We start from the raw sequence: 8843 nt of genomic DNA, 5'->3' as shown, positions 1-8843 counted from the left end.
GTTTTTCAAAGTTGTAGTTTGGGCCCAGATAAATGTTCACTTTATCGGGCTTGATTTTAGAAACCAGGGAAAATTTATTTCGTGATTTTTGGAGTCCGTTTAGTATTTCTTTCTATTTTTTCTTCCAAGCGTAATTATTTAAAAAAAACGTAACCGACTATGGGCCGTACCCGAGCGGGACTCCGCCCGGGGCGCCTTTATATAGCGAGGCACCCGGCGCCCAGCCCATAGCCCACGCTGCGCTGAAACCCTAGCCCATAGCCGCCGCCGCCGCCGACTCGCCGGAGTTGCACGCCGCCCGAGGTTCGCCGCCGCCTCGACTTCCGTGCCGTAAAAAAATATAAATTTTTTCTGTTCGTCGTTTTTTCTTTCTCGTCGGATTTTCCGCGGTTATTTTCTGATCGCGATTTTTGATCCGATTTTCGTTTTAGTATAACTTTTCGCTCGTTTATCGGAATCAGGCGATTCAAGTGCCTGGAGTTTCGTCTCGAAACCCTCTTTCCGAATAATCAACTTAAACAAGTTTTTGCTACTGTAAAATTTGCCCTAGATCCAGATTACTAGAACGAAGTTGTTTTCTTTCGCCGTTTGACTTTCTTTGCTTCGTTCAATTTGATTCTTTTTGCAAACCAGGGTTCTTAAGTTGAACTTTCTGGTTAGATCTTCTATTTGAGTTTTACATGTGCATTAGAATAGTACTTATTGTATGCTTGTTTGTTTGTCTGCGATAGAATACCCGGAGTGCGCCGCCTGTTACTTTGAATCTCTAGGTTTCGCGGATCATCAGCAAGGCAAGTAGCACTTTGATCATACATTTTTCTACAACCCAGTTTTATTGCATTAGATCAATCCTCACACATTGCATGATTAGGATCTAATTAAATTGTGGGATGGGAAGTAGATGAGGTAGTACCTATTACCTGTTTATTATCAAACCTTTGGGAGTTACTTCTACGTTTGCTTATTATGCCATGCTATGCTAGTAGACGTGGATTGGGTGAGTGATATCCATGACAGATGTGAGATTGATAATTAATGGTTTATCTAAGGTGGCAAATTAAATACACATCTGGGTGGATTGAGGCACCTGGTTTCCAGGACTTGCCTGTTTTCTTTTGGACCGCCACCCAGGCTCAAAGGGATCATGAGATTATTCATACTAGAAACGTCCGTGTGCAGCCACAAGCCATTATGGGCTCTGGCATAGTTGACTAAGTTGTGCGAACTCTTACAGTGGTAGACTAGTAGATGTAGGGGATGTAGGTGGTACGGTCTACCCGATTGTAAGGTGCTAGCGCTTCTGAAAGACTATGTCTGGGTCATCCGTCTTCTCAAACACCCTGTAGTGCGAGAAACCAAACGGAGGCGATCGAGTCTTGTGGGGAAAAGTGCGCAAACCTCTGCAGAGTGTAATAAACTAATCATGGTTAGCCATATCCCCGGTTATGGACATCTTGAGTATCTAGTACCTGGATTATCATGTGAATCTCAACATGTTACTCTAAAGTTAATGTTGTTGGGTTAATGATGATGCTTAATTGGGATTGAGAATGCTGTCAACCATTCTCAATGTTTAACAACCACATTGATAGTAATTAAATTTATTCCTTTGAAGTAGGGAAAAATTGGCTTTACGCAAAAACTGTAACCATAGAGCTTTCCACCAGCCAAATATGCATATAGTATAGCTGTTGCATTCCATTACTCTCTATGTGTTACCTTGCCAGCATATTCCATGTGCTGACCCGTTTTCGGGCTGCAACGTTAATGTTGCAGACTTTTCAGACAACGATTAAGGAGTTTTTAGGTCGTGGTTCTATACTCAGTGATGCCATTGGAGTTGATGGACTCACTTATCTTCCAAGCCTTCCGATGTTATCGTTATTAGATGGCCTTAAGCCATATTTATTGTAATAAGTTCTCTTTTGAGACACTCGATGTAATAAGTGTGTGATTGCTACTCTGCTATAAATCCTTCGAGTACTGTGTGGTGTCAGCATTACTGATCCAGGGATGACACCGGAGCACAGAGATCAGACTGTTTGAGGTCTGGTCGCTACAGAGATGGTATCAGAGTACACGCTGACTGTAGGACACGACCACTAAACTGAAAGACCTAGATCACTACTCACTCTCTTCTCTTATGACTTCTCATCTTTTCTACTCTTTAGGATGGCGGATGCAAGGAACAAGTTCACACAACCAGATGAAGATACACCCTTTGGACGCCACTTGAAGGAAGTCACTAGATACCTGAACATAGGAATACCAAGCTTCACGGGAACCTACAAAGCCACTCTACCTGAAGAAGAGCGCTGGATGATTCAAGTTCAAGTTCCAGGAAGGACGTTCATGCCAGTCACTGAGCCCATAGAGTTTTCTTTTGATGCACCAACTTGGAGTCTAGGAAAGAGTATGGCAGCTCACATCGCCATGGGACGCATTGGAGAAGTCTACCGCAAGGATCTCAAGGATACTATCTACCAGATTTGTGGGCGCCGAGATGAACACTGGGAGATGATCAGCACCAGGAAAGATAGATCAATTGCAACTTTTATCCAGGAGTTAAACCAGCACATTCGACGACAGGAGAATCAGATGTGTGCCGACATGATAGATCTGAAGAAGGCTAAGACTAGAATCAAGGAACTGGAGGAAGAACTCAAGGCTACACGTGAAGATTATGAAGAAGAAATCGAAGTATTGGTGGATAAGAATGCCGACCTAACTATGAAGCTAGCAATATTTATGGGAGGCCTGACGCCAGTAGATGAAGACGAAGAACCCAAGGAGATTAGCCCGGAAGACTACATCATCATTGACGGCACCGACTCGGAAGCAGATAGTAGCGATGATGACTATGTTGATGAAGCAGGAGCAGAGATCATGGAGTCTACAACCGTAGAATATTTCTAGTAGACCACCTCACCAGTAGTAGTAGTAGTCCACCATGTAAATTTAGTAGTCCGAGCACTTTTGCGATAGCTAGATCGATTGTATGCCTTTGTTTGATTGAATGAAGTGAATTGTTTGCTTTTGCCTCATGTGCATATGGGTAGTGCTTTCTCATTAGACCCCCTCTATTCTTATATCTCATCTTTTCTAAACCCTCAGATGCCTCCGAGACGTGACCCCGGATTTGCCTTTCTGCCGGAGCTCACTCAGTTGATCCAGCAGCAAAACACCTTGATGCAGTTGCTAGTTCAGAATCAGAATCAGGGGAACAACAACAACAACAACAACCCACCACCACCACCACCACCTGTTGACCACTTAGCCCGTTTCCTTAGGCTGAATCCGCCGGTGTTTTCCAGTAGCACCGAGCCAATAGTAGCAGATGATTGGCTCCGCAAGATAGCTAGGGAGTTGACCACAGCAGGATGCACAGATGCGGAGAAGGTTTCAGTATATGCCTCGTTGCATTACTGGTATGTATGTTCATACTTGTACCTTTGAGAAACAGATACAGGAGGATGCATTGGGTGACCACAACAACTATTCCAGTTCATGCTCACCACCGCCGGTTGGTTCCTCCACCATTGCACCTACTATAGCAACCCACCTCGGATTGTGAGCGCGATATCATCTCAAGAGTATGGTACATTGTCAATGTCCATACCTACATCAGCTACGTCTTTGCGACAAGGTAAAAGTAAAGGTATTGATGATATAACTTCACATGAGAATGATTCATGCCTAGTTAACTTGAATGCATCATGTGTTGAGTTACCTCTTGATTTGAGCACACCACCTATTTTAGAGAATCTTGTTATTGTCATGAATGCGTTATGTGATCAAACAACTGAAATACCAACAATTTTGAGTACACCCATTAAATTAACTGTTGATGCGAAAGAACCAATGTTTAATCATTTTGATATGACCTCTAATCTTGGTGATGATTCTGTGTCAATTGACTTATTGCATGTTTGCTTATTTAAGCATGTTGTAGCATGTAAATTTGATGCAAGTAAGGTTTATTCACCAATGTTGGGATGGTTTAATGATGAACATTGCCAATCCTTTGATATGAATAAGAGCTTCACTTATATGTGCAAACTGAGTTGCGATATTTTCATGCCTTCTACTTCTTATGATAATATTTCGGCTTCAGATTTTATGAACTATGAAAATTACTCAATTGAAGTTATAATCCGAGGTAAATTACTCATGTGATGCATTCTCAAGGTAAAAGTAAAAATGGATGACACATGATGCATTCAAGGTAAAAGTAAAAATGGATGACATAGACATATACAACATGTACACCTTGTCTCTTTTGTTAGCCATATTTCAGATTAAGCAACGCCAAGGATGGCTTTGTTTTCAAGAAGGGGAGGATGATGAGGACATGAATACCTTGGATATGACCAAAAATATTGCATGCATGTATATTTGTGAGGTGATTTCTAATACAAACTATGCAATAATTTATTTATGTCATCCAGGACAAAAATACTTCACAAACTTTTGTGCCATGTCTAATTGCAGGTGTATGGGACATTTGTACAATACACATATGAAGATAAGGGAAAAAGAGAAGTTTAGGTGATGTTCAAAAAGTCCTCTCATGGCAGTTTTGGGCCAAGAGAAGATAGAGTCCAAGTCTCTCACATTCTGGATTCAGATTCGGACTACACAGACATACCTGAATCAAAACGCCAACAACTTTTTCATATGGACTCCAAATTGGGTGATTCTTTTTTTCTGTTTGAAAGTAGATTTCGTGCTCTTTCCAACACAATTGGATTCGCCTTCAAATTTGTCCGGAGTGTTGAGTTATGGACGAAACAATCTGACGTTGCAGCAGAATCCGAGTCAAACTACAAGCCAAAAGGTGTTGCATCACCTCCACTTGGGACCATGAGCCTTGTACGACCTAGGGTTAGTTTTAGGCTGCCTTGGGATGTCCTCCCACCTCCTTGGCCGCCACCCCTTGCTCCTATATAAGTAGATCCATCTAGTAGTTTTTTGCTTGGGATTTGTTTAGTTAAAAGTTAGCCATTGCAACTTCGTGTACTTCGTTTGTGCCCAACGACCAGACCAAGACCGCTTCCGGATCCCCACCTTTATCAATACTTCATATATATTCACAATATTCAGATTTCTTTATCATATTCTTGCTCGTTCTTTGATTGCTTGCAGGAATAGACCTTCGTGGTCAGGCTGACCATGCTTCCGGCATCGTCAGTAACCTCAGGAGATTGGTTTAGCGATTGCTAAGGCGCAATGTTGTGCACGTTTGTAGTCGGATCGTCAAAGTCGTCTCCACCAAATCGATAGTTATCATCTCATCGAAAGATCGGGACACCCTCGCCTCTATCAGTCACCGTGGTCTAAGGGGATGGCCCTAGCTTGATCGTCTTGACGCCATCTTGTTGTTGGAGGCCCATATGATGTGGCACCTCATAGCTCGTCCCCATGACCGAAGGGAAATTCCCATGTTTGGCCATCTTCCTTGAGGGGCTTCCGAAGATGGAAGTGTCGCCCTCGCTTGTTGGTGGTTGCCTCGTTGGTGAAGATGTCGATGTAGGCGAACTCATGGGAAGTAGGCAAAGATGTCGTAGGTCCAAAGGCGAAGATGCCTTGGGAACACTTGGCGAAGATGCTGAAGTGGTTGGTGTAGCTCTAGTGTCATCTTGGTTGTGGTCCTCGTCTCCCGGTCTTCTCTTTTGCTCTTGAAGCTTGGCCTTGGCGTGAAGTAGGTCTTGTTGGGACTTGTGCATTTGCGCTTGGCGAGCATCTTCATGATGATGGTGTCGTTGTCGTGCTTGAGCTCGATGGCGTTCGTCGCCATCGTGCACATGATGCTTTGAGGTGACTTGCCCTTCATGACGATGTGGATCACGAACGTGATGGTGGTCGCCATGGAGATGTGGACCTGGACGACTTGCGCTTGCATCATTTTTGCGCTCCGAAGACTTGTGACTTGGACGTCGCGGCCTTGAGGATGATAAAGGGGAAGAACGGTTGATCAACAAGGTCTGAATCTCCTCCATCCTTGTATCTTGCTCCTCCTTTTGTGCGGAAAGCTTGTTGTTGATGTAGTCACTTTTCCTTGCTTCGGACTGACGAATGTCGATGAAGAGGTTCTCGATGCGCTCTCGCAATCTTGATTGTGCGCCTTGCATTTGTCGTTGTAGATCGAAGATTAACACTTTGGTGATGTAGTTGTTCACGCCGTCGTTGTTGTCGAAGACCGGAGATGAAATGCATTTCCTATCCATCACAATACTCGAGCAAATATGAGTGGAGAAAGGATAAGAACTATACCAAATGTACCTTGACCGATGTTGAAGATGGATCAATGATCACTCAATGATGTAACAAGGAAATAGCACAATTGGTACCAATTATTGTCGGTTTCTCACACCTACACAAATAAGGCTTATGGTGGAGCTCGGTGAGGATAGTGGCACAAAAAATTTGATGCAAAATGTTAGCAAGAGTCAATAATGTTGAAAGAGATTCACAAATTCGCAAGTGAAACAAGTAGACCAATAGCAATATGTGGCACACGAAAACACACACAGAGATAGATACATGGGGTCGTACAACCAAGGAATGAGCTCAAAATGTGGAATCCACGGAAAATGCTCTTGTTGCAAAACTCTAGAGAGACGCTAGCACGATTGCTCAATAGGCGGATACGACACTTGTGCACAACCTATAGGAGACAAAAATGCAACGACTTCTATCCCAAGTATGCTATGTATATGATGTTCCGGTGGTATGATCCAAGATGGTCGGATATGACAATCTTATGCAATGTGGTATGATGCTATGGCACTTGCTTACAAGCTCTTTGTTCACTCTTTTTCTTTGCTTAAAAGCTTATTCTTTTTCTTTCTTTTTTATATGGGCACAATGTGAAATGCACAAACCAAGATAGTAATTTGGTATATACGGGGAATATACAATGGAGGGATACCATGATACCAAGATGATATGGAGGTTACCGTCCGTGGCGATGATGATTGGCGGTGTTCTTGATGTAGATATCAAGATGATGGAGACTTGTCCCTAAGTAGCCGAAACACCTTAGGAAACGGAAAAACCACGAACTCAAAATCTCAAATGTCAAATGTCAAATGGCGGTAGCGGGAATGCGGTGGTGGTTTTGTGGAAGCTCAATGGAATTGTGGAATGGCAATGATGGGTTGTGGAGTACGCAATGTAGAAATGGAGGGTAAGGTGGTGAACTATACACGGTGTTGGAGTTGGAAGCACGGTCCCTAAGTAGCCTAAACACCTTAGGAGACACAACTCACAACACAAACAAAATTGGGTTAAGTTGGGGTGGCGGAAGTGTATGGTGGGTAAGCCTATGCGGAAGTGGTGGTGGTGGTTGATGAAGAAGCAATCATCCCTAAGTAGCCGAAACACCTTAGGAGACTCAAATAACAACTCAAACAACCTCAAATGCTATAAGGAACAAAAAGGGTTAGGTTGCGGAAGTAGGTGGTGGTTATGCGGATGATATGGTGGAAGCCCTAGGCAAAGATGCCAAAGTTCCAAAAATTTGATGGAGTCAAAATGGTGTTGGTAGTATTTTTGTGGGAAGGGGGATGTCAAGAGCTTCTCAACGAGCTAAAGAACGCGAAGATCGGACTCCGGATGAATTAGTTATGGACAAAATGGAGAAATGGAACAAGCCGAATTTCCAGGGGCCGGACATCCGGGGTCGGGGCCGGAAATCCGAGACCTGATGTCGAGAACCGCGCGTGAATTGCGCTCCAGGAACCGGATGTCCGGCTTGGGGCCCAGATGTCTGGCCCGACGATTCTAGATTGGGACTTCGAAACTCGATTTGGGGCGGAAATAGATGATTTGGGGGGCAAAATTGACGGGATTTCGTGGATGGAAGGTGGGGAAACTTGGGGAGATGCTAGATCCACTCGAAACTAAGCAAATCCATGGATCAAATCCAAAAAAATCTCATCAAACCAACAAATCACAAAAAAAAATTGGGGGCTATTTTTGGTGGGGATTTTCGAATTTAGGACGAAATCAACAAAATTAGGCTAGAAAACAAAACGGGGAGGCTCCGAAATCGTGATCAACGTGGCTCATGGTACCAAGATGATGGGTGGAACTCTAATCGGCCGATCTTTCACGAAAGGAGCGGATCCCGCGAAGAATACGAAGAACACGAGGGAAAACATGAGGGGAAGCACGAGGGGAAACACGAGAGAATCACTCAAACCAACAAGAATGATCACACATGTGCTAGATCCTCGAAACACAAAGAGAGATACATGATCCAAAGTCAACAAAGGACAATACAAGAGGTAACCGGTTCTTCTCTGTGAGGAGGTCTTGAATCCATAAGGGGATCTTCCCGTGAGGGGTCTTGAATCCAAGGTGGATCTTCTCCGTAGAGGGGCCGCGGTCTCTCTCGTGGAGTAGATCCAATATGGATGAGCGATGCTCTATCTCTAATATGAGCTTACACAATGCTAACCCTAAAACGTAGGTAGGAGGAGAGTATATATAGTCTAAGGGCCGAAGGGGTACATGGGCCTCGGCCTAGATGCGCTGCACGCAGGCAAGGGGGCGGATGTCCGGGCGTCGGGCCGGATGTCCGAGCCTTCGCGAGGTGCTGGATGTCCGAGCTGGCGGGCCGGATGTCCAAGCTGGAGTGGCCAGTCTCGGAGCTCTCTATATAGGCGGGGTCTGGATGTCCAGGCTGGGGGCCGGATGTCCGGTGGCTCGGGAAGAGCCGGATGTCTGGGCCACTAGTCGGATGTCCGGGCTAACGGGGTTCAGCTTCGGGTGCATTCTATGATGGGCGCTGGATTTCTGGGGGTCGGGCCAGATGTCCGGGCTAGGGCCGGATATCC

This window comes from Triticum urartu, chromosome 4A (genome assembly GCF_056163025.1).
Source record: "Triticum urartu cultivar PI428250 chromosome 4A, HENAU_Tu73, whole genome shotgun sequence".
NCBI lineage: Eukaryota > Viridiplantae > Streptophyta > Magnoliopsida > Poales > Poaceae > Triticum > Triticum urartu.
The sequence above is the reverse complement of the archived record's forward strand: the minus strand, read 5'-3'. Positions refer to the sequence as shown.